This window comes from Hemiscyllium ocellatum, chromosome 5 (assembly GCF_020745735.1).
Source record: "Hemiscyllium ocellatum isolate sHemOce1 chromosome 5, sHemOce1.pat.X.cur, whole genome shotgun sequence".
Classification (NCBI taxonomy): Eukaryota; Metazoa; Chordata; class Chondrichthyes; order Orectolobiformes; family Hemiscylliidae; genus Hemiscyllium; species Hemiscyllium ocellatum.
Genome location: NC_083405.1, coordinates 13,195,564 through 13,223,357, shown reverse-complemented (window position 1 = coordinate 13,223,357; position 27,794 = coordinate 13,195,564). Strand labels below are relative to the sequence as shown.

General features: G+C 40.3%; 1 pseudogene; it reads left to right on the top strand.

The window, feature by feature from the left end:
- Positions 1-8: 8 nt before the first annotated feature.
- LOC132815942 (Ig heavy chain C region, membrane-bound form-like) lies at positions 9-22,472 on the top strand (annotated as a pseudogene).
- Positions 22,473-27,794: the final 5,322 nt, after the last annotated feature.

The following is a 27,794-nucleotide window of genomic DNA, read 5'->3' as shown; positions in this document are numbered from 1 at the left end:
AATCCTAGGCACTGGACCGTAATTCAACACTCCGGGATCGGCTTTGTTTAGAAAGATCTTGACAGAACCGCTTCCCAGAAGTTATCAGAATGATTGTGTCGACAATTTTTCTCAGTTTATTACTGACTTTCTTATCATGTGAGTGTTTTTTTGTTCAAGTCTGTCTTTGTTACTGTCTCAATGTTAGTCTACCGCAGGAATGTAAAAGACTCAGCCATCATTTCATCTGCATTAATGCTCATGGTTTATTTCTTGTCTTTTTTAAAGGTGTCCAGTCGGAGATTGTTTTGACCCAGCCAGAGGCAAAGACTGGCCATCCCGAAGGCAGCCTGAAACTGACCTGTAGAACCAGCGGGTTCAATCTTGGCAGCAACTGGATGAGCTGGGTCCGCCAGGTTCCCGGCCAGGGTCTGGAGTGGCTGGTTAGCTACTATAGTTCATCCAGCAATAACTATGCACCAGCGATTAAGAATCGATTTAGTGCGTCCAAAGACACTTCAAACAACATTTTCACGTTGGACATGACTAACCTGAAGATCGAAGACACCGCCATCTATTACTGTGCAAGAGACCACGGCGAGAGGAACCAGGGCTGGACCCGTTCAAAAACAGCTCGAGGGAACATTTTGTCAATTCCATCATAAACTGACTGTCAGTTTGAGTTTTAAATGCAATTATACCAACTGCGATCTGAAGCAGAACTCAGGCTGCCTCTTACAAAGCTATCAAAGAGGAAATGTACCATTTAAACTAGGAAACTGGTGACACAATGGGACAATGTTTTAGGCATGTCATATGTACTGCTAACACTTCCATCAATTAAATGCCCGGACAAAATATATCTGACAGCTCAGGAAATCTGCTAATTGTTATATCAACTATGGCATTCATTCTAAACATGATCAGTACTAAATGGCTCTTTCAAATGAAAATTGAGACCTAGAGTAAAGAACAGAGAATGAGTGTAATAGTCTACATCATTGTGATACTACAGTGGGTCACAGTGTTGTGCACAGCGACATCCTCATACAATAACCACTGACAAGGATTTATCTCAAATTGGTGATTTCTACCATGGCAGGAGCGAGAAATAATGTGAGATACAATTTAAACACAATCCAGTCGTGCTAGTTTGTACAAATGTATATAATTTTTCTACCTTCTTCGTGTTGATTGTCAAGTTAAATGCAGACCAAACCTGGAAAAGTATTCCAAGCTTTCAAAATACAATGAATAGTAAAAGCTGAAATAATACACCAAATCATTTTTAGAGGAGTCTGAATCACTGCTTTCTAGGAAGTGAAGAAATTATCTGCATTTTACAGTTTACAGTCTGTCATTGTATTTGGCACAACGTGTCTCACAGTGATATAGCTGGAGTGACACTGCAATTATGATCAATACAAAAACCTATTCACAGCCTCCATTGTTTGAAATTAGTCAGTGATTACTTCTACAAACTGTCTTAACTTGCAGTGCAGTAAGGGTTTTATGTGGGGTTTTATGCCTGTATCACTATTTAATTTGTAAAAGTGATGGGTAATTATTGATATACCAGTTGGGGATTTTGAGAATCAGCTCATGTGTTACTCTGTGAAGTATAAAACAGTATTAAAATTTATCAAGAATGATCAAAATACACTAGCGCAATCATGTGATGAAGATTTATCGTGACTTTATTTTGCCTGTGGTTCTGAAAATTTAAAATGATGGTAGATTTTTGATTTATATTATGCAGGGCTAGTTCTTGTGTGACCCAGTCCAGAGAATGTAACACTGTGACTATCTTGATTACTGGGGCCAAGGGACCATGGTGACAGTGACTTCAGGTAAGAACTTTGAACATTCTTAGTGACTTTTTAAAAACTTTCTATTCATGTGACTAATTTCTGAATTACATGAAACTCAGATTCTGTGCTGAGTTTGGTTTGGTTCGGATTGATTTTTGTTCAGACTGATTTTAGACTTTAGTTAAGGCTCAGCAAATAGTTAAAATGGTGATGATGGAGTCAGTTGCTCGGTGTATCTCTTTTTTTTATCAGATGGGCATTCTATGTGGCTGGGTTACTTGAAACACCTAATGTCTCTTAATCAGTCAGCTATAAATAATGTTTAATGTCAGTGTGCCCTGAGTGTGAGTTTTATTATCAACAACAACCGCTAAGAATTCAAAGATGTTCAAGATATTATCAAACATGACTAAAATATGCTAAAATATCATCATTCATTTCTTGAATATATGTTCTTATCATGATTATATTTTCTCATTTATTTTGTTAATTTTGTTGATGACAAACAGGTTAGAAACTGTCATAAAAGTTTCTTGCGGTGCTATATTGCATTCTGTTGATTAGATTCTGAGTTTGTTTTCCTTGATTCTGTTGAATTGAGTTGATTGGATTTTGGCTTTGTTTTTACTTGGTTTTGTTGAATTGTGTTGATTGGTTTTTGAAATTTGTTTTATTTGATTCTGTTGAATTGAATTGGTTGGATTCTGATTATGTTTCATTCAAATCTGTTGTTTTGAGTTGATTGGATTCTGATTTTATTTTCCTTGATTCTGTTGAATTGAGTTGATTGGATTCTTATTCAGTTTGTGAAATTGATCTGCGTTTTCATGCTTTCTGAATCGATGTTTTCTTTCTGGTGAGGAGATCGACTCTGGAATACTTTTCATTACTAATATTTGTGAAGTTCTTTTGTTTTTCATGAATCATTTCTGCATTTGTTAAACTTATATGACACATTTTTCTCTGCTTGATTGAAAACATTACATCCATTTGTAACGGTCTGAAAAACAACTTAAGGCAGAAACCCGGAAGTGTGAGAAATGAAAAAAACGAGTTTTCAATGCATTGACTTAAAAAAAACTCAGTTCTTATTGTAAACTAACTGAATTTTGTTTTGAGTAGCCTCATTCAAAATAAAATTTGGGTCTAAAATCTGAAACTGCAGAATTGATCAGATTACGTAATTGAAACTAACTTAAAATTATAATGTGGTAATATTTGTCCATTCAGTAATTTTGTTTTGACCATGAAGTAATCAATATATGCCTTCAACTCTACTCTACTGTGCGCTGCACAAGATTGTCATGATCAGGAAGGGTGTGCAGGTTGGAAATAAATTGAACTATTGCCAGAAACGTTACAGTTTTAAGCGTTAAGTCCCCTCACAAACAAGGTTGCTGTTATGACTTGTTATTTAATCATTAGTTTGCTTGATTCTGAGCAGCTTTGTTAGATTTCAATTCGTTTTTTTTGTGAGGATACATCATGTTCTTGGTTCTGTTGAAAATGTTTGCAGAGCTAGTTCTGCTGCAAACACACTGTGTTGTGATCTAGTGATCGTTGATCTGTTGAGGAGGGACTGTGCTTGGGTAACATTAAATGTGTTATATCTGGGAAACCGTTTCTGGTTTCTACATTGTTTTTGCAATGTTAACAAGGTTGGTGACAGTGAACTGCTCTTTCTTCATTCAATGCAATCAGCATGCGAGTTAAAATTTCATAAAGTCTATTATTAAGTGAAAGGCAAATTGCAAAGGTTTTAGAAATGAAGGGAAAACAGATACATTCAGGCGCCATTTTTACTTAAAATAAATAATTAAGGATTAATCTAATCCATGCTTTACACTCCAAATTGAAACTCAACTATCTAGTTCAATCACAAGGTCTGTATTTAAACAGTTTACAAGTCATAGAGAAATATAAATAGAATTCCAAAAGTCTAATGTTCTAATAGTTCTTGCTCTTGAGCAAAAATGCCATGACTGTGCTATAATTGATCAAGAAACACCCTTCAATTCCGCTGTACACGACATACATATTTTTCTGGCTGGAAAAGATCATTGGCAAAGACCATTTGGAAATTCTGCTCAATTCTATGAAGAACAGATCAGTTTTACTGCTTTGATCAGTTTCACACATAACTTGAGTTAATTAATTGTTATGGCCCTGATTAAACTGGATTTGCAGGATAAAAATAAAACATTTAACTGAATTATTTAACCTGCACAGTGCTTTAGGTGTTCCCAATCTGTGCATTTAAAATAAATAGTTACATTTTACAACAAAATATCAACCGAAGAATCATTCTTTCGGAAACAACTGCTATAGTGAATTATGTGATCAAGGCCAAATTTCGAATTAATTAAAGTAATCCACTCATGAACTCTCAGGGCAGCATGGTGGCTCAGTGATTGGCATTGCTGCCTCACAGTGCCAGGGTCCCAAGTTTGATTCCACCCTCGGGTGACTGCCTGTGTGGAGTTTGCACTTTCTCCCTGTATCTGCGTGAGTTTCCTTTGGGCGCTCTGGTTTCCTACCACAGTCCAAAAGAAGTGTAGGTTAGGTGATTGTGCAATTTAGCACAGCCATAGTGTTCAGGGATGTGTAGGTTAGGGTGCATTAGTCAGGGGAAAATATAAATTAGGGGGAATGGGTCTGGGTGGGCTACTTACTGTTCAGAGGGTCAGTGTGGAATTGTTGGGCCAAATGGCCTGTTTCCATACTGTAGGAATTTGACTCTTAAAACCATGGGAGTACTTGCTGCAAACGCAGAGAATTCATTTTACATCGATGTGTTCAGACGTATGCAGAGGTCACAAATTTGCAGAAGACATGAACTAGAGGATAACAGAGCACATTGTTTATTCAGACACTGAAAATAGAGTAATATTTATTTTAATTAATATTCTTGACCGATTTATTGCAATGTAGCGATCGGAAGGAATCTGCTCACATTAGGTAAGTGTGACAATCATTTAGATTAGATTTCCTGCAGTATGTATCGGGCCATTTGGCCCAACAAGTCCACACCGACCCTCTGAGGAATAACCCACCCAGACCCATTCCCCTACCCTATATTTACCCCTGACTAATGCACCTAACACTGTAGACAATATAGCATGACCAGTTCACCTGACGTGTACACACAGACACAGGTGAGATTGTGTAAACTCCAGATAGGCAGTCACCCGAGGCTGGAACCGAGTCTGGGTACCTGGATCTGTGAGGCAGCAGTGCCACATTTACTTAGTCATCTGTTAAAGTGGGCAACTCCAGACAGAAGCATGTTTTCAATTCATACCTTTTTAAACATTTTAGTTCATTAAAAGCAGTTAACAAGAAAATAACCTTGCCCTAATTCCTTCAACAAAAATGCTTTCCACACTGGAATGCAGTATTGACTTTATGCAATGCATGCAAAATCTCCACAGTTCAAGGAATGTTTTAAGAATATGTAAAAATAATTTAGAGAATAATCCATTTCCTCCCGATCTGTGCTTTAAATGGCGATATTTCCCACCTCAATAATTTTGTTTATTATGTTCATTGTGAACACATTCTCATTCACATTAATCCACTGGTTAGTTCTTCTGATGAATATTCAATTACAGTGAATGTATTTGACGTGAGGAGTTCAGCAGTGTATCCTCTGGGATTAAGTCTGTTGTACAGTTTATTTCAGTGCTATCGCTGACTAACTTGTCAACGGTCCTGACCATTTGTAAATTGTCCAGTTCGGATACCTGAATCTCAGACAGTTCAATTTCATCTCGTGCTTCAAAGCCACTTTTATCTGCCAGAAATACAATATTCGATTAGGTGCCTCAGAATTGAGAGCCCTGACTAAGTTGTTCCAATCAGAACGAACGTTTCAGGAACAAAAGGCAGATAGCAAGAGTTTTGGAATTGGTTGTTGGCAACAAGGGATATTTGATTGAGCGAGGCAGAGGGAAATATGCTGCATATTTTCTTGGTGCCTCAGTTATGCAGGACATGTTTCGTGGCACAATGTAGAATCAGAATTTTTTTTGCATCTTATTATTTGAAAACCTATTATCAGCGTTTAATGTCACTGGCAACGGTCATATTACACTTCAAAACATTTTAATCTTTTTCAAACTAAGTAGACTGTCTGGTGCAGCAACATTCACACGGGAAAGAGGAAGGGAGTTCGAGGTTGGAATCCAGTGACAGTGAATTGATGCCAATGCAATTCCTAGTTTTATTGCTCTGTAGTTCCCATAGAGTTTGAATAATTTGGAGCTGCTGTCAAAGTATTCTTGAAATGTTACTTTCATTGTACAAATATTCTAGAACAATCCCTGATTTTGGAAGGTGTTAATAACTAACATGGTTTATATACTGTGAAAACAGGTGTGCTATGTTCTCCGTGATAGTGTCGAGCTCATTGTGTTCAGGTCTGTTGTGAAGTTGTGGTAGGGTCCCTGATTCTGTGCCAGGTGGCCTGTGTTCACTTACAATCTGTTAGAGAGATATGTAACACCATCTCTTATCAGGTTACTTCAATGCAAGAAAGCAGATTGAGACGTTTGGGTGTTTGTTGGAATTCCACTCACAGAGGCCAGTGAAATCTATTCAATCGCTGTCCTGACTTGTTTCTCTTAGATATTAAACAGAATTTTGGTGGTAAGCAGCTTTTTCCAGATCAATATTTGTTCACAAGTTTTTGGGCATCGCTAGATGGGGTTAATGGAGTAAGTGCTCAAAGAAATCCCAGCTTTTGACTTGCTGTTCTAACAATATCATTTATAACTAATCCAGAATGAATCATTTTCGAAGCATATTTGATGAGATTATGCTTAGGATGTTTTACTTTATATTAAACCAGTGCTGTAGCTGAATTTGATTGTTCAGTACGGTGAGGGTTCCGCTGATTTTATATCACCTTGAGAAACCAGTTGTCATCAGTCTATTTGAATTGCTGAAGTTTGTGTTGTATTAGCATATTCACACTTGCAGCAGATGGTGATAGCTTTTCAGTTGGTCTTCAATTGCTATCTCAGACCATCCAGTACCTCTGCTAAGAATTCTTTTTCCAACAGGAGTCAAGCCAACGTAATCACTGTTTATCTCAACAGGTGTGAGCTCTTGTGCCAAAAACATGAAAACAATTTGGTGAAGAGGGGGTCTCTGGATGCGAAAGGTTAATCTTGCCTTCTCTCCACAGGAGTTGCTAGACCTGCTGAGTTTCTTCAGAAGTTTCTGTCTTTATTTTGGTTTTCTAGCATTTAAAGTTTGTTGTTTCATTGAAAAAAGTTCTGTTCGATTAAACACGTTCTTCAGAGAAACGATGCATTTGAACAAATTGTGAATGTTCAGAGATATTATTGAATTTGAGTGCCCTGATCTCGAGCTGTAGTTTCACAAGAAACTATTATGAAGTAACAACACACTCCAGAGTGCAGTGGCTGCTGTAAATGGGTGGAAGTTAATTTGATTACTTAAATAGAGAATGTCAATGATCCTGTTCCAAATAATCAACAGAAGTTCTTTTAAAGCATGTGACACAATTAATTTGTTGAAATATTTTAATAAAAAGTATTCATGGCCAGTGCTAGCTTAATGAATGACACAATGATCGGAAGGTAGGAACAAGAGGAGGACACTCAGCCCCTCGAGCTGTTCCACCACTTACTTAGATCATGGTGCATCTGTAAGCTAAATCCACAGGTCTCCCTTTGGCGAAAACTCTTTAACACCTTTGTTTAACAAGCAAAAACTATCCCAGATTTACTGATTCAACTGCCCATAACAAAGGGAGACACCATTTCTGAAAGACATTCCTGTGAGTACTGTGACACAATGAGGCTGAAATTAATTGCTCATGAAAGTAAACTTTAAATTTCTGACAATTTCCAATTGAAACATCCCAGTCATCATATTTCATTAATTTAACACTATACTTCCCTGGAATAAAGAAATATAATGTGTGATTGCCTTGCTAAAAATGAGGAGAAAGTGAGGACTGCATGCTGGAGATCAGAGCTGAAAATGTGTTGCTGGAAAAGCGCAGCAGATCAGGCAGCATCCAAGGAACAGGAGAATCGACGTTTCGGGCATGAGCCCTTCTTCAGGAAGGGTTCCTTGGATGCTGCCTGCTCCTTGGATGCTGCCTGACCTGCTGCACTTTTCCAGCAACACATTTTCAGCTGTTGCTAAAAATGAGGGAAGCTTCATTCCTGTTATATGATTAAGAAATAGCTCTGTTCATTCAGTGAAAACACAGTCAAATCACACAAAAGGAAACCATGATTTGGAGATGCCGGTGTTGGACTGGGGTGTACAAAGTTAAAAATCACACAACACAAGGTGATAGTGGAGCGTTGCTCCGAAAGGTAGTTTGCTTCCAATTAAACCTGTTGGACTATAACCTGGTGTTGTGTGATTTTTAAAAAAGGAAACCATGTCATCTTGTGTAGACACACAACTGCCTCAAATAATTTTCAATTCTTCCAGTGGTTGTTTGAATCTTTAGACCAGTGTGGAAGTGTCAGACTTTTTATATCGCCTTGAGAAACCAGTTGTCATCAGTCTATTTGAATTGCTGAAATTTGTGTGGTATTAGCATATTCACAGCGCTGTAAGGAAGTGAGTCCCATGGCTGTGATTGAGGAAGAGGAAATGGGCAGGGAAATAGTTGAGAGTCAAGCTGAAGTCTGATTTGGAGGAAAGCTTTACATGCATGTGTGCCCTTATCCTCAAGGATCACAATTTTGGAACATGCTGCCGAAGGGACATGTCAGCATGCAAAATGGAAGCTGAAGAAGGCATCTCGGCCTCTCTAGAAGGCTATTCCATTCATGGGATCATCATTAATCTTGCTGCTCACCAGTCTTCCCAACACTCGATAACATTGAACCTGATTGTTTACTGTTCAGCACAAGAATGGTGAATTGGTTTGGAATTCTCCACCACAGAAATTCATAGATTCAAGACTCATAGATTCTTGAAAGCGTTGTCTCAAGTACCTAGTGTGTTGAAGGTGTTTGGCACAAGTACCTTCATTGGTCAGAGCACTGAGTGCAGGAGTTAGGGCTTCATGTTGTAACTGTCCAAAACATTGGAATGAACTGCCAGAGGAAGCGGTAAATGCAGAGCTAGGTCCAACATTTAGAAGACATTTGAACAGCTACAGGAACTGGATCGGTCTGGATGGATATGGGCCAAAGGCAGGCAAGTGGAATGAGTTTAATTTGGGAACTCTGGTCAGCATGGATGGGCTGGACCAAAGGAACTGTTTCTGTGCTGTACGACTTTATGACTCACTGACTTTATGGTGGAGTAGGCTCAAAGTTGGAAGGTGGTGAGCAAGTGAGGGGCTAGATTGGGCATGTGGGAGAGTTTGGGCAGGTAGGCTGTGAGGTGTTGGCTGGCTGCTGGGTAAGCTTGCGTGCACTCTGTCTGGCAAGGTGGCATCAAGGTAAATGGTAATGGTCACAGGATAATTTGGTCGGATTGTGCTTGGTAGGTGAGGGGTAATTTGAGCTGAAATGCAGGAGGTCTATCTTTGCCAGGCTGGTCTATGGACAGGTGGGAAGGATGCCAGGCTGGTTAGTGTAGAGGTGCGCAGAGTGCAAGGATGTTTCGGGGGTGGAAGGTCACTGTAATGAAGTGACAGGTGGAAGTGTTGTCAAAATGCAAAGCTCGGAGTCTGGCAAAATGGTAGGTTGTAAAGCACAGATGCCAAAGGAGCTAGGATGCAATGTGCACAGGTTGTCTTGGGTAAGATGAGAGGTCAGTGATCAAGGGCTGAGGTCATGTCTTGGCTAGTGGGCTTTTGTCAGAGGTTGTGAAAATGATGGTGCCAGGTCCAGTCAGGGCCAGATTCGCCATGGGCCAGGTGCAGGGTGGCAGGAGTGTAAATGACTGAAAGGAATTGAGATCATATGCCCATCAGGAATATAGAATATAGAACATTACAGTACAGGCCCTTCAGCCCTCGATGTTGCGCTGACCTGTGGAACCAATCTGAAGCCTATCTATCCTACACGATTCCATTTTCACTCATATGTTTATCCAATGACCAAATGCCCTTAAAGTTGGCAAGTGTACTATTGGTACAGGCAGTGCATTCCATGTCCCTACTACTCTCTGAGTAAAGAAACAACCTCTGACATCTATCATCTATGTCCTCTCCTGCTAGCCATCACTATTCAAAGAAAAAGACTTTCACTGGCCACCCTCTGTTTATCTTTTATGTCTCAATTAAGTCACCTCTCAACCTTCTTCTCTCAAACAAAAACATCCTCAATACCCTCATCCTTTCCTCATTAAACCTTCCTGCTATACCAAACAACTTCCTGGTAAACCTCCTTTGAACTCTTCCAAAGCTTCCACATTCTCTCTATAATGTGGTGACCAGAACAGTACACAATACTCTCAAGTGCGGCCACACCAGAGTTTTGTACAGCTGCAACCTAACCTCGTGGTTCTGAAACTCAGTCCCTCTATCGATGAAAGCCAGCACAAAGTATGCCTTCTTAACAACTCTATCAAACTGGCTGGCAACTTTTAGGGATCTATGTACATGGGCACCGAGATCTCTCTGCTCAGCTACACTACCAATATGGATTGCCTTGGATGTGTTTTGTGTGATAGGGGTTGTGTGTTCCGGGCATGAATGGGTGTATAGCAGGGTAGGGTTTGTCAATGTGAGTGAAAATTTAGGTCTAGGCAGAGTAAGTGCAGTGGTTAGTTTGAAAACTGAGATTTGGTGGTGAACTGCGTATCAGTTTGATAGTTATTAAAGTTAAAGATTACTTGTTCATTTCTCAAAGCATATTTACATAAATATTCAACTGTAACACTCCAAAGTCTCTGAACCTTAATGGTCCTCCATTTTTCAGAGGCCTCCAGAATTCAGATAATTGTAAATTAGATGTTTCAACTTCCAGACAATTGGCCTGAGTTCAGCCGTGACAGCCATCTTCCTAGTCCCAGTGCTCAGCTCCTGCCTGTGCTGCTGCTGCTGCTGCTGCTGCTGCTGCTGCAGTGACCTTCCTCCCAGAGAGAACATTCTGCTTTGCATTGATAAGTGAGGAAGGCTCACTGGACCTGATTTCCAAGTATGGGGATGGCAAACACGAGGGGACACAACTTTAAAGTGAGGGGTGATAGGTATAAGACAGATGTCAGAGATAGTTTCTTTACTCATTGAGTAGTAAGGGTATGGAATGCTTTGCCTGCAACGGTAGTAGATTCGCCAAGTTTAAATACATTTGTCATTGGACAGGCATATGGATGTACATGGAATACTGTAGGTGGGATGGGCTTCGTATTAGGATGACAGGACAGCGCAACATCGAGGGCCGAAGGGCCTGTACTGCGCTGTAGTGTTCTATGATTCACTCTGATTTTTCTCCAGGGGTACTGCCAGCTGTTGGGTATTTCCAGCAGCAGGGTACCTAGTGGGGCGGCACGCTGGTTCCGTGGTTAGCGCTGCTGCCTCACAGTGCTAGGAACTCGGGTTCCATTCCAGCCTCGGGTGACTCTGTGTGGAGTTGGCATTTTCTCCCCATATCTGTGTGTATTTTCTCCCACAGTTCAAAGATGCACAAGCTGGGGGAATTGCAAATGTTGTGTTCAGTGATTGGGAGGTTAAGTGCATTAGTCAGGGTTAACTGTAGCATAATAGGGTAGGGGAATGGGTCTGGATGCGTTTCTTCTCAGAGGGTAGGTGTGGACTTGTTGGGCCAAATGGCCTGTTTGCACACACTGTAGAATTTCGATCAATCTGCATTTCCTTGGTTTGTATTTTGTGAAACTTCTCTGCTCTTCACAGCAATCCAGTGAAAGTGTCAGTTGGTGAGATCTTCAAACAGTTACTGGGGTGGGATCAGGATGTTCGTCTTCCTAAATTATATGGCAATGGTCAAGGTCGAGGGCATGTTTCTAAAGAGGGAACCGATGATCATGATCAGCAACTGGTATGAAACAAAAATAAACTCCAGTTATGCTGTAGACTTCAGCGGGAGCATACTGGCAAACGTTTACAGCTGAGGATACATTTGAGAAACTGATACGGTCAAATTAACAGAAACTAACATGCTCAATTGATCATTCTATTGTAGAGACACCATCTCCCCCCACACTTTATGGCCTGGTCTCCTCTTGTGAGGAACACAACACTGGTTCTGCAATCTTTGGTTGCTTGGTGATGGACTATTCCCCTGACGTCACCAAGGTAACCTGGAAGAAAGGTGGGGAGCTAATCACGACTGGATTGAAGACTTACCCATCAGTGAGAAACAAGAAGGGAACCTACACCCTGAGCAGCCAGTTAACCCTGCCCGGGTCAGTGGTAGATTGCCCCAGCAAAATCTACTGTGAGGTTCAACACAGCGGGTCACACAAGAGCAAAGAAATGCCATGTCCAGGTACGTATTGTGGGAACTGAGGTAAACAGAGCATCTGGGATTAATATGAATAAGGCATTATTTATAACCATTTTCACAGAATTACCTTATACAGCACAGGAAAAAGGCCCTTTGATCCATCCAGTTCACACCTATCAATAACAGCCACCTAACTATTCCAGTCTCATGTGCCAGCACATGATCCATTGCCTTGTGTGACTTGCCCTTGCAAGGATGCATCTCAATACTTCATACTTATTATGAGGGGTTCAGTTTCTACATGACTTATAGGTGCTGAGCTCCAGGCTAACACCACCCTCTGTTTGATTTTGTTTTCCCTGAGGTCCTCTTGGAACCTCCTGGCCTTACCTTCACCCTGTGCCCCTGAGGCATTGATCTCTCCATCAAGGGGAAAGGTTTCATCCAGTTTACCCAGTCTATGCCTAAAATAATTCTAGACATCATGATCATCTTCTTCCTAATTCTCCTCTGCTCCAAGGAAAACCCCTGTCTATCTCATCTAGTTTCATAACTAAAACACTCCAACCCAGGCAAGTTCCTGGCAAATCCCATCGATACTGCCTTCAGTGTAATCACATTCCTTCGATAACATGCACACAACACTTCAGTATGGCCTAACCAGTGTTCTATTAAGTTCCAGTATCATTTCCCTACTCTTCATTGTCAATGTCTAGGCTAATAAAAGCAAATGTGCGCTCACACTTTCCTAGTCTCTTTATCCAGACGACACAATACTATAGGGGATCGGTGGGTACATGCACCAAAGATCCTCAGGCCTTGCCAGGGTTCCACCATTCAAAACGTCATACCTCACAGATTCTTCTGCCGAATTACATCACCTTACATTTATCCAGAATAATTCCCATTTGCGATTTCTCTTCACATACAACCAACCCTTTTATATCCTCCTGCAATCTAAAGCCATAATGCTCATGACTTACCAACATGACAGTTTTCATTTCATCTGTGAATTCACTGGTTAATCCTCCTAAATTTGAGTCTCAATCATTGGTATGTAAGAGAAATAGCAAGGAAATCAACACCAATCCCTACAGAACACCAGGAGACATAGATTTCCAGTCACGCAGATACCCGATGACTATTATCCCCTGCTCCCATCGCTCAGCCAGTTCTAGATCCAATCTGTCAAATTAATTCGGATCCCATTGGCTCTGATTATTGCTATCATCTGGACATCGAGTTATCTCTCTGAAAACTACTATCAAATTGTTACACATGACTTCCTCTCAATAAAACCATGCTGAAAATTGTTGATTTATCTTCCAAATGAAGACTAATTTCACTTTTTTTAGATTAGACTTACAGTGTGGAAACAGGCCCTTCGGCCCAACAAGTCCACACCGACCCGCCGAAGCGAAACCCACCCATACCCCTACATTTACCCCTTACCTACCACTACGGGCAATTTAGCATGGCCAATTCACCTGACCCGCACATTTTTGGAGTGTGGGAGGAAACCGGAGCACCCGGAGGAAACCCACGCAGACACGGGGAGAACGTGCAAACTCCACACAGTCAGTCGCCTGAGTCGGGAATTGAACCCGGGTCTCAGGCGCTGTGAGGCAGCAGTGCTAACCACTGTGCCACCGTGCCGCCCACTTCTCAATACTTTCCCTACCACTAAGACTAGCTTGACAGATCAGTGTTTTCATTATTTATCCTTTCCTTTGTCCTGCGTAACAGTGCAACATTGGCTGATCTACACTCACTTGGCACAACTGCTGTGGCCAGACAGTAATTCTAAATTATTGTCAGCGACCCAACTATTTCATCCTTTGCATCGCTCAACCGCTTGGTATAACTTTTCATCTGCCCTGGAAATATAACCACTTTTCATTCAGCAAGACAACACAGAACATCACATCGTGTGCCCTAATTTCTGAAAGTACATCACAACACCCCTCCATGATTTCTGTCCCCACATTGTCCGTCTTACTAGTGAACACTGACACAATACATTCATTTTGACCACAACCTAATCCTTCGGCTCCACTCCAATAATAACACTTATGGGCATTACTGTTTCCCGAATAATTCTTTTATTATGAATGAGCCTGTAGCTTTTAAAAATATTTTCCTTTATTTTGACTGCTATTATTTTCTCATGGTCCCTTTTGCTCTTCTAATTCCTTTGTCTTTCAAACTCCCCCTTGCACGTGCTGTACTCCGTACTAATTTCTATTGTTTTGAGATTTCAGTATAGACCGGAAGCCTCCCTTGTTTCTCTTTATCTCACCCTCTATGCCCTTTGGTGTCCAGAGCCCGCTACATTCTTAGTCCCATTCAGTGGCTTCCTGGGAAATGTCCTCCCTGTGATTTTCCTATCTCTTCCTTAAATGTGTCACACTGCTCTGACTCAGATTTACCAATAAGTGTCAGCTTCCAGTTCACTCTGGTTTAGTCATTACCTGATCTTACTAAAATTGTCCTTCCCCTTTTCAGAACTTTTGGCCAATTTCTATTCCTTTGCAGTACAATCTGAAATCCAACTGATTTACGATCACTGTCTGCAAAGTGCACCACCATTGATGTTTTACCCACTGGGTCGACTTCATTCCCTAAAGTTAAGTTCAGGTTCACCCCTCTCTTGCAAGGTCTGGATTAAAATTCTCTGTATTAACACATGCTTTGTTAAAATATTCTCCTACGGGCATTTTCAAAATTGTGCTCCCTCTAAACTTTTGACACAATGAATATCCGTGCCTATGCTGAGGAAGTTAAAAACCTCTTTTCTCATTCCCCAATTTAATTAACATTTCTCTGAAATTTGCCCATGTATTTGCACTTGGTCTTTTGGACCTATAGTAAGGTCTATCGTGCTCTCCCAGTAGTTATGTTTGCTGTATTTTGGTTTTGAAGTACTGTCCATTTGCCTTTGTTCGAGGAGGTATCCATGATTTCACTTCTCTTTACTGCCTAAAATATTCTTGTCAGAATTGCGACAGAAGCAACATTCTGTACCGCACACCCCCGCCCCCATCCTTTTCCATCTTTCCCTGTCTCGCCTGAAGGCACTAAATCCTGGAATATTGAACAGCCACTCCTGCACGGCTCTCAATATGTCTCCGTGATAGCAACTGCATCATTTCCTCATTTATGCCGGTAATTCATCTGCCTTGTTCATCAGACTCTGTCATTAAAACGAATACCATCCAACGTTGCTATCTCCCTTCTGATGCTACCGGCCTATAGTTTCTACGCCTCCTTGACTCCCTTGCTTGTCTTATAATTTTAGCCTTTCACATTGTCCTGATGATCTTTCTGTGTGGATCCCAGCTTTTCCAGCACTCTGCACAATAATGATTCTTGTATCCATTAACCACAAGAATCCTTGATATATGAGAATTGATTGTATTTGTTATGAAATTCATCAGATAATTTATGCGATGTGTTTCCTAAAGGTACAGGCCCTCTCCCACCAACTCTTCTCCTAACTGTGAGCTCCAGTGAAGAAATCGCAAGCAGCAAGTTTGCAACCATTGTCTGTTCAATCATCGATTTCCATCCGAAGTCAATCTCCGTGAATTGGTTGAAAAATGGCCGACGCTTGAATTCTGGTTTCTTCACGTCTCCCGTGTGTGAGGCGAACGGGAACTTCTCTGTGACGAGTCGGCTGATGGTCCCTTATGGTGAATGGTACAACAGCGCAGTCTATACCTGCCAGGTCACTCATGAAGACAACATTCAAAGTAAAAACATCACCGCACTCCAGGGTAAGAGACACATACTGAGAGAGCTACAAATCACTCTGAACTCTGATGTGAATCAAGCACACTAATTTATCAGACGTAGTAAACAGCACGGTACGGCTTCTCGTTTCCCAACATGTCACGTATCTCATTTCAGTTTTGAGTGTTATATTAACATTGTTCATAATTCAACATTTTGGCAAGTCAGAAAAGCATGTTTCCCTTCTGTTGAAGATAGATATATAGACAGTGAGCTTTGTTAAATAGTTTGTTGCCTGACCATGCTGGGAGAGGCATTCAGAGTGCTGAATCCCTGCCTGGTAATGGCTTCAAGGATAAGTTTGGGGGTGGAGGAGGGATATAGGAGAGATATCTAATTGAAACATAAAAAATACTGAGAGACTGAGGTCGAGTGAACGTGGAATAGATGTTTTGACTGGTAGGTGAGACTAGGACCCAAGGGCACAGTCTCAGGGTTAAAGGGGCACCGTTTAGAACTGAGATGGGGAGGAATTTCTTCAGCCAGTGGGTGATGAATCTGTGGAACTTGTTGCTGCAGAGGGCTGTGGAGACCAGGCCATTGTGTATGTTCAAGCCAGAAATAGATCGGCTCTTGTTTAGTGTGGGGAGAAGACAGTAGAATGGCTTTAGCCCGAAATGTCAATTTTCCTGCTCGTCGGTTGCTGCCTGACCTGCTGTGCTTTTCCAGCATCATTCTGATCTAAACTCTGGATTGGCCGAACAGCCTTATTCTGATCCTCTATCTTATGATGTTGTGGTCTCAAAATCACGTGGTTAAAATATGCAGTGACCCTTACTTGAAAATAAATCAAAACGCGTTCAATGCTTCATTCCCTGATCAGGAATGATCTGTTGGCCTTGGACATTGTATGACATTGATTTTTATCTGGTACTGAGCTCTTTAAACTCATTTATGGGATCAGACCACAGACCAAGTGGGTGTCACATTTGATGAACTGGGATAAACGTGATCTCACTGAGCTTCTTTAAGATGCTCTCTGTAATTAGTGGATGAGGCAGGAGAATAAATTCTGGTAAGAATGCTACAATAGGAAGAATGAACTAGGAACTTGAGACAGGGTGATTTAGCCTGGTTTGGGGTGGCGATGTTTACACGGTGGGTAGTGGATGTCTATAAAATTAGTGTACATTTCCATCACATTTGTAGATTAATTTAAGATGCTTTTGTTTGTTTTTTTTTCTCCCCTGCTCTATGAAGAAATTAAAAAATGCAGCTTGGTAAATAAAGTGAAAGTACAGACCAGTCATGACCTAACTGAATGGAGGGAAAGACTTAAGGAGATGGGTGTCCTTCTCGATATCCAATGCTGTACTCAGTGCCTTGTTTTCAGATCTACTCCAAACACAACCCACAAGGAACAATGACATAAATTAGAGAATGACATCACACCAATAACGCAAAGTATTTTTGATCACGTTAAATATAATGAACAGAATTTCCATGGATATTCACCGCTCCTGTAACACTTTAGAACTCTGCGAAGAGAATAATTATTATTTATTATAATTTGTCCAAAATTTGTGATGTGATTTGGCAGTCAGCGTGACCAGCAACAGTTGCACCTAAGGGTTATGAACATGGAATTGAACCCATTATATTCAGATTACTCTTGTCACAAGTATAAATAGATGGTCTTAAGTGAGAGACAAACTCTGAAAGAAAGGTAATTCCATGGGTTACATAATGGTATCTTCGATGATTTTACTTTTTTCACAGGTGTCACTTGTTACAAAGCCAGTGTTCTTTAGGAATAATGACACAGGGTATGTTATAGGTAATCACAAATGCTTTCACAAATCAAAATACATCAACAATAGTAAGCATCGTTTCAGCAATGGTTGGAATTGCCATTTTGAAGGTGGTGTCTTCACCCTGTGAAGAAGTAATCTGAAGGTTGGGTGTTTGTGTCATAAAGGGGCATTTTTCATTGACTTTGATTTTTGTTTCATAGAAGATACCGAGTGCCACCCTAACACCGTTAAAATCCTCCCACCACCAGTAGAACAAGTCTTACTGGAGGCGACGGTGACGTTGACCTGCGTTGTGTCCAATCTTCCTTCTGGAGTCAACGTGACCTGGAAACAAGAAAAGAAGCCTCTGAAATCAGAGATTGCTGACCAGCCTGGACAGAATCCCGACAGCGTGATCAGCAAATTAGACATTTCGACTGAAGCCTGGCTGAGTGGCGTTACTTTTGAATGTGTGGTGTACCATCAGAATCTACCAACTCCGCTGAGAGATTCCATCCACAAGGAGAAAGGTAAGCGGTGAGATTAAAACACAAAGGATCCCATGCGTAATCCAGATCCAGTTACATCAATGGCAGGCTTTGATTGGTAATGAACAAACACCGTTGGGAGCATTAATGATGCATCTGAAGGCAGGATAGCTAAGTAGCTGATTAAGGAGAAGACTGACCAAAGGATATTGTATTCTGATTAAGTCAGATAAGGTGGGAAGAAGCCTGGGTTGTGACGTCACCATCAGCAATGACAATTGGACAGAATGCCCTTGTTGTGGGCTGGAAACATGGAGGCAACTTTCACATTAAACTTAATTTTTTTACTGAACAGAATGTGTACCATACTGCTCCTTTAGAAAACGAAAGTGAATAAATCCCAAATTAAAATGGTGTATTTTAATATTTAGTGTAATTGTGATATTGGTTCAGGATGTTTTTGGTTGATTTATATTTGTCTCAAATATTCTGCAGTGATTAATCCGCTGGAGCCATCAGTGTCGGTCCTCCTGCCACCAACAGAAGAAATCTCCGCTCAGAGGTTTCTCTCCCTCACCTGTTTAGTGAGAGGCTTCTCCCCCCGAGAGATCTTCGTCAAGTGGACAAACAATGACAAGCAGGTGAATCCCAGTAACTACAAGAACACCGAGGTGATGGCGGAGAGTGACAACACCTCCTTCTTCATCTACAGCCTGTTATCCATTACAGCGGAGGAGTGGGCCAGCGGTGCTTCTTACTCCTGTGTGGTGGGACATGAAGCGATTCCTTTGAAGATCATCAACAGAACAGTCGATAAATCCAGCGGTAAACCGAGTTTCGTAAACATTTCACTTGCACTGATGGACACTGTTAATTCATGTCAATAAAAATCTCAAAGTTGCATTTAATAATTCAACAAAAGTAATAAAGTTTTTTTTTCCTCCAGTTGTGAGTGAAATACTGAATTAGTTGTTTCTCACTCTGATTTACTCCATCTGTGTAGTTAAAGTGGATTATTAACAGGTCTAGGACGAGTGTCTTGTGCAGTTAATGTTCTCTGCTCAGATACACCCTGGGTCAGAGACAGAGTAAAGCTCACTCATTGCAGGCTTGCGCCAAGTCCCTTACCCATCCTAAATCCCTCTGTGACAAAATCTGACAATGTCCATTTTATGTCAAGGGTAGAGCATGAGTTTTGAACTTGGCGTTCTTGATTTCCCTGATTGGACATTCTTACAAAATTCATGTCAGTTTTAAACTGCTACATTGCACCAATTGGAAATGTAAATTTAAGACACTTTAAAATTAAATTTGTTTGGAATATACCAATCGTAGAGAGTGCAGAGCAGTTTGAATGTAACCTTTGTTTCTGGGGAACTGCCAGGGATCTTGCACCAGCGCGTGAGTTGACTGAATGTAGCTTCACTTTCACACCAAAGAGAATCGACAGATAAGTTGGTGTGGAGCAGAGGGGAGGGAAACGATGAATGGTCGGTCCTCTTGCTCCCTGTGAAGAGTTTTCATGGTAGATGTCCTCTGTAATGTAACCCAGTTGCTAACAGGAACAGTCAGCTTCTTGCTTACTGTCCAAAGATTTAACATTTCCATGCAAAATAATACCTTTGAAGCATGTTGGATACGCTCGGCTCTGTTAACAAATGATTAACATTGATTCCCATAATCCAAAACTGGTGTTTACATCGTCCCATTTTGAATTCCCGGTTTTGTGTCAGTTTTCTGGAGTACATGGGATCAATTCTGGTATCGAATACTTGATATCATTTTGTTTCACATACAGAACACAAGTAGACATATTCAGAAATGTTATCTCTGAGGCAGTAGGGATTTGAACTCAGGCCTTTTGTCTCAGAGACAGAAATTCAATCATTGCAACAGAAGAGTTGCTCATAAAACGCTTATCTCTCCACGACGATGGGAAATGTTTCCTACAACACCGAGGTCAGATCGAATTGTAGGCAATCCATTAAAATTAGAACAATAAAATTAGAATAATAAAACTTGCAGCCTGGTAAAAGAGCAGAAACACACACAGACACAGAGAGATGATCACAAATACACACGCAAAGACGCATATACAGGCTCTCACCTAAAGACACATATTTATGTGCACACTCAAATGTGCATATAGATAAGACATCACACACGCATACTCGCACAGAGCCACACATGCAAGTGGTACTTGAACACTAACCTAAACTCTTACAAAAACTCACATACACCAAAAGAAAAGCATTTGCACAAATGAACAGGGGTACTCACACATAACCATGAGAAACATAGACACATGCTAACACACAAATGGACATGAATGCATATACATTCATACAGCATAATGCGTACAGACATACACGCATGAATACACAGATACAAATTCTGAAAAATGTCCTCCCACATGTTGACTCACACAGGCACGTAAGTGCACAGAGATAAACATTAATATCATTATTTCCCATTTTCAGAATCACAAACATATGATGACAGAGGCAGATTAATTAGTTATTTTTAAACCACATTGATCAGCATGTATACAATGTCACACGTACACACAAATTCAGAGTCTAACATGCAGACACACAAGTGCATAGATCAACAAATATAGAGGCGTTTATTAAATAAGGATAATGTGCACAAGCATCAGCAAGCATCCACAAACAATAACACAAACAAGCTTCTCAGTAGATGGTGTGGGAAAGATTACCACAAAAGCAGACATCATCATATAAATATAAACATACATCAAAATATGACGTTGCATGCTAACATTTATTAAGCATAAACATGAAAATAACCTAGTGTAGGTAGGATCTGAAACAGACACATAAGCACACATTTTAGATAGCACTAATAAAAAGTGAACACTCCCAAATACATTGCAAGATAAGCATAGGCAGCAACAAAGTAGCATATTAGCATGATGATGCTGACACAATGTGAAAAGACCAAAATTAACATACACAAACACATGAGCACACCAGCAGGAAAGGAACAGGAATATGTTTATTCATGCACAGACTCCAACATGGGCAAGAGTGAAGTAAGAGACTCTCATAAACACATACACAAACACTAAAGGAAAACCAAACACACCAGGCAGTAGATCAAATAAATTAAGGGACACATGCACAAAAACTTATTCCTAAATATACAGATCCTACAAACAAAAATATGAAGCAATGTCCTGACTGTGATGTCACTTATGTTCATGATTTGCCAAGCAATTGGTCACCAATACATAAAGATGAGAATCACATTTGAACTTTTATTCAGTGATAGCCACAATTTTCAACTAAACTGCTGTCACAGCCTATCTTTAAAATATAATGATATAATTAAAATAATCATTCGTAATAAGCATTCCTCAAATAAAAATATCTTTCAATAATAGATTAAAAGAAAAAGTAATTTAAAATATTCTGACATGGACAATGAAGAAAGAACATGTGCAGTTAGTATTTGTAATTTCTTGCTGAGAGTCAATAATGCACTAATAGATACAGATAAGAGTCACACTTGAGAAATACCTGACTGCTTTATGAAGATGTAATGGTCTCTAATTACATGACTTGGATGCACATAGATTTTTCTGGATCAATAAACAATCTAAATGCATTCTCTTGGCTTTATATTCATAGATTCAATAGATCGCACTTGGATTGAAGACTATGAGGATGATAACAGCAACATCTGGACAACTGCTTCCACGTTCATCACCTTGTTCTTCCTGAGTATTTTCTACAGCGCTGCCGTCACTCTGGTGAAGGTGAAAATAATCACATCTTTCTCACGTCAAGCAGCCCAATATGTTTTGTGAAATCTCTAAATGTGCCATTGAATAAATCTGCAAGTCCCTGATCATAAATATCTATGTCATTGCTTTATCTCTCTTTTCTAGGTTAAGTGAATGAATTGTGGACCCCTTTGATTTTCCTGATCTGCTTATCAAGGTTTCTGAATTCCCAATCTACAATCTGCCCTGTTGCTGACTCTAACAGTGAGATCACTTCAGTTTATCAGCGTGTAACTGAGACAATTATTGATGGATTTTTGTTTTTACTTTGATATCTTTGAGATGGTTGTGGTTGGAAGAATTTGTAGCTTCCCAGTTGTTTGAAGCCCATTTGTTTTGTTTTTATTTGTTCCTTACTCAGAATGGTTGCCTACCCTTTCTGATGAGCCTTTGTATTCCCTTTCTTGTGACTGTTGCTGATGTACAGAAAATTGCCACCTCACAGTGCATGTGTTCTCGTCTCAGTGTGGCATCCAGTCATTATATTCACTTCTGTTAGCTTTTACATCAACTTTTTGGATAAAAATGCTTTCTGAAATGGTTAATAAATCTCGAATGAATATGCACTAACCTTGAGTTTGCTTAATTCTTTCTTCAAGGCCAGTCAGTAATAATACATTTTCCCACATCCTACTTCTTTCCCAGCCAAATACTTTCACTTGTTCTGTTTGGTTGTGTTTCATCCAGTCATTTAGTTTAATGTTGCGCTGCCATGCCGCCCACGAATGTAAATGCATCTTATGATGCCTGATGGAACACTCCAGAGGCAGAATGATTAGAGAACATTTCCTCTTATGCACCAAGGGTCACGGCCTCGGGTCACGTAATGATACAAATTAGGAGCTTTGCTCCACCAGAAGCCTATAAAAGGCAGGCAAGGAGTTTGAAAGTTTACTCTACACCGTCTAACCTACATGTACTCCCAATGTCCGGACAGCCTGGGTTAGTAATGCATAACTCGCCACCTAAAACGCCCAACGAAACATTCATCAGCCAAAAATGGCAACATTCAGTCAGGTAGTCAGACAACAACACGTGCACAATCCAAGGGCGTATTCTCAGAACTGGAGTTTTTCTCACACATAAATCTCATGGAGCTCAATTCCTGGGATCTATTTGACACACCACTCCTGTCAAATCCCAGGGAATGAGACTGAGATCTATCTGATACAGGGATATTACTGAACAGCAACCCTCAAGAATAATAAATCAGAGGTCGATGTTGATCAGGCAAGTCAGAGCTCATGAGTCCCTGAAATATTCAGCCATTGGGATTTATATGACACAAGACGGAATTGAGAACCAATCATAGCAACTTTCACAGTGTCTGGAAACTATCAGCAGAGGAGAACATTCTCAATTTCTCAGAGTTGGTGAGGTGTATCATCCCAGGAATAATGTTGTGAATCAGTCACGCACCCAATCTCATAACTTTGCATTTTGTCAAAAACGTGGCACCTGAAACTAGACGCAACATTCCAGGTGAGACAAGAGACTGTTTTACTTCAGTTTAACATAATTGCTTTGTGTTTGTTCTCTACGGTGTTTTTAATGAAGTAGGGTTTATTTGCTCTTCTGTCCACGTGTCATGGTACATTCCCTGATTTGTGCACATACACACAGAGGATCCTCTGCTCCTTCACCCCTTTGGGTTTACCGCCTTACTATTGTATGTTCCCCTGAGTTCATCAAAAAACAAAGAAGCACGTCACACCTCCCTGAGACTGAGATATATCTGACACACTGATATTAATGAATAACAATCCTCAAAAATGATAAATCACAGGTTGATTTCAATCAGAGAAGACAGAGATCAGAAGTTCTGGAAACCCTGCTGCTTTCCATGTCCTTTCCCATAACCCCTCTGTCAAACTTGATGCCCTTAGCTGTTCTTCCAATATCCTGACATTTTACCTTAAATTGCTGTTAATATTTTTCTGTAATTTTGCATTAGAGACCAAAGCACAGGTTGGAACAACAAGGACTCCAAACACTGAACTCTGAGATCGTACACAATAAGGCAACCTACATTCTGAAACAGCAAACACCCGTTAACAAATGGTTGACAAGTACAAAACAGCGGGTGAGATTAACCTGAACTCATCAAAATAAAAGGAAAGTACTCTGGAGGTACAGTGGTGTAGGCAAGACCTGGGCAGACAGAATGGAGTTCGTTTTTTAAAATTCTTGTTTATATCCAGAATTTTCCTTCCACACAATATAACCTTTTATTTCCCATCAACCAAGTCCCCCATAGTATCTTTATTTTCAGCTACTAACCATCACCAGTAAATTGAATAATTTATGTTCAAAGTCCCTCCCACCATCAAAGGTACAGCAGAAGTAGGAAGAGCTAGAAGGAGATTGGAGTCAAATTTCTTGTGGTGAAACATTACTGCTGTTCTAACACAAGGTATTTCTGAGGGATGGTCCAGTGAAGCTATGTGGATGGAACTCATAAATAAGAAGGGCATGATTACTTTGATGCAATTGTAATAGTCCCCCCTGTAGTCAGAATGAAATCGAGTAACAAATATGTCGAGAGATCGTATTTATACGTAAGAATAATAGGATTGTAATAATTGCAAATTTTAACCTTCCAAACGTAAAGTGGGACAGCCATGGTTTTAAGAGCTCGGATGGTGAGGAATTTGGTAAGTGCTAAAGTCAATTTTCTTCATTAATATGCAGATGTAACTATCACAGAAGAAGCAAACCTGACCTACTCTTGTGATATAAGGCAGGGCAAGTGACTGAATGGTTAGTAGGGGAGTTTTATGGGGCCCGGGCTCATAAGTCGATTAGTTTAAAATATCTATGGAAAGGATTGGTATTATATATAAGTTAAAGTTCTTAATTGAACTAGGGAAAATTTTGATAGTATGAGACTAAAACTTTCCAGGGTTGATTGGAGTAGACTGTTTGCAGCTCAAGGGACGGCCGATAAGAGTGAGGCTTTCAGAAGTGAGATAACGAGAGTTCGGAGGCGTAATGTTCCTGTTAGTGTGAAGATAAGGCTGGTAAGAGGAGGGAACACTGGAGGAATAAAGACATTGAGGCTCTGGTTCAGATTAAGAATGAATCATATATTAGATATAGATAAATGAGATCAAGTGAATCTCGAAGAGTACAAGAGGTGCGGGGACATTCTCAAGAGGGAAATAAGGAGGGCAAGAAAGGAAAATGAGGTAGCCTTGGGAGATAATGTTAAAGATAATCCAAAGAGATTCGACTAGTACATTAAGAGCAAAGGGGTAGATCATAGAGTCATAGAGATGTACAACTTGGAAACAGATTTTTCAGTCTCATTTGCCCATGCTGACCAGATATCCTAAACTAATCTAGTCCCATTTGCCAATACTTGGCCCATATCCCTCTAAACCCTTCCTATTCTTATACACACTCAGATGCCTTTTAAATATGAGAGCCACTGAAACTCCTTCCTTCCCTTGTTATCTTCCACCCTATTGTCCACCTAATGACCTTGCAGCCTGTCCCTAGAGGGCTGATAGAATCCAGTCCCATTCCAATATTCAAGAACATGAAGAGCTGGCAACCTGGTCAAAATTGATAAAGCTTAACACCAACAGTCTTGGCCTGACTGTCAAATTCTAAACTGTAACTTGAGATGAGTTCAATAAAAATGGCAGAAGTACAGAAACAACCACTTCCATCCATCAGAAACAAATTTCTTTGAATGGGAACGAGTAGTCCGCTATTTGGAATGGAGCAGTGCATTTGAAAAGTTGATGAGGATCAGCAATGTTATGTGATGGACGTGCACACAGTTTGAAGTTGTCTGCTGATTCGGTTTTTCTAAAGGTTTGGCAGATACATTCCAATTAGAATCAATTAAATCTGCCAAAGTGGATATTAATACTCACATTTATGAGATGCTTTAACATAGAACATAGAAAAATACAGCACAGAACAGGCCCTTTGGCCCATAACAGTGTGCTGAGGTTTAATCCTAATGTAAAATATAATAACAACCCACACACCTCTCAACTCACTGCTGGACATTTGCATATTCAGCAGTCACTTAAATGTCCCTAATGACTCTGCTTCCACCACCACTGCTGGCAAAGCCTTCCATGCATTCACAACACTCTGCATAAAGAACCTACCTCTAACCTTTCTCCTCTATACCTTTCTCCTAATATCTTAAAACTATGACCCCCTCGTACCAGTCAATCCTGCCCTGAGGAAAATTCTCTAGCTATTGACTTTATCTATTCCTCTCATTATTTTGTATACATCAATCAGGCCTCCTCTCTTCCTCCTTCCCTCCAGAAAGAAAAGTCTGAGCTTATTCAACCTTTCTTCATAAGGCAAGCCCTCCATTTCAGGCAGCATCCTGGTAAACCTTCTTTGCACCCTCTCCAAAGCCTCTGTCTATTTCTTATAGCAGGACGACTAGAACTGGACACAATATTCCAGGTGTGGTCTCACCAGGGACATGTAGAGCTGTAGCAAAACCTCGCTGCTCTCAAACTTGATTCACCTGTAAATGAAAGCCGAAACACCATATGCTTTCTTAACAACCCTATCCACTTGGGTGGCAACTTTGTACTTGCACATCCAGATCCCGCTATTCCTCCACACTGCCAAGAATCCTGCCTTTAACCCTATATTCAGCATTTGAGTTTGACCTTCCAAACTGGAAAAGGATGCACCGAATGCCAAACAGGAGAAGGTTGTTGGCATGTATCAGAAGAGTTAGGACCAATGACCAGAAACATGAAACCGGCTTTTAAGCAAGCTTTCAAAGTCAGAATGAGTACCAGAGAGCATCTAAGGAAGTTTATCAGTAAAGTACAGCTAATTAAGGGGGCTTGACCATACTCATGAACAAAAAGATATAAAACAATCAGAGAACCAAGGAACATAAAAGGTACAAGAGACAGCCTTGAAGGATTTAGAGGCAGACAATAAGTTTAAATTCAATACATTAGATGATAATGAGCCAGTTAAGATCTCAGTCCTTTCTCGATAAGCACAAGTTTAAGTTTACCAGTCTTGTCCAGGCCAGCATTAAATGGGACTTCGCACATGTGGCACTGTGCACATCTCCTGGTTTCACAAGATATCTCAGTTTTGTAAATACAACAGAATGCATTTTCCACTGTTTCAGCAATTCATTAAATAGAAGTTAACAGAAATAAACAACTTTCCAAAGCTGTCTTTCAACAGCCAGACTGATGCAATATTCAAAAAGGATCTGCATGTATGAAGTGGGCTTGTCAGGGGGTTAAATCATTTCAAATTCGAAAACTAGATTCCATTTTACTTATATCAGCTGGATGTTGGATACTCCATTAACAAAATGTTCCCCTATTCAAACGGTTGTTTGCAAATATAGAAATTGGATATTGCTATAAAATATGACATGCTCTTTTTTTTGTCTTGCATACATCAGGATAGCTGCAAGGATTTTGATATTAAGGGAAACAACATTTTACACTGAACAAGAAAAGAGTTCTGATGCTTTGGAAAGTGCACAATGATTGATCGAGATGTCCTCAATGGAAATGGACTGGTCAGATGGTGACGGACAATTAACAGCTAAACTTTGTTAAGTTTTCAATTGGCAGGTTGCCTGAGTGATCACGGTATTGCCCTGCCAAATGAGTCAGAGAATGGCCATCGCTAATTTAGTCAAATCACAACAAGCATTGGCAGTTAACTGCCAATCATCACCTGGTCGATTCTCCATGCCTTTACCAATCAGCACTCATTACCCAGACTGATTAAATGCTTTCTCCCTTTCCACTGGTATTCTTGAGAGTGTCCTGATAAGTACAATACTAAAGACTTAAATAAAAATA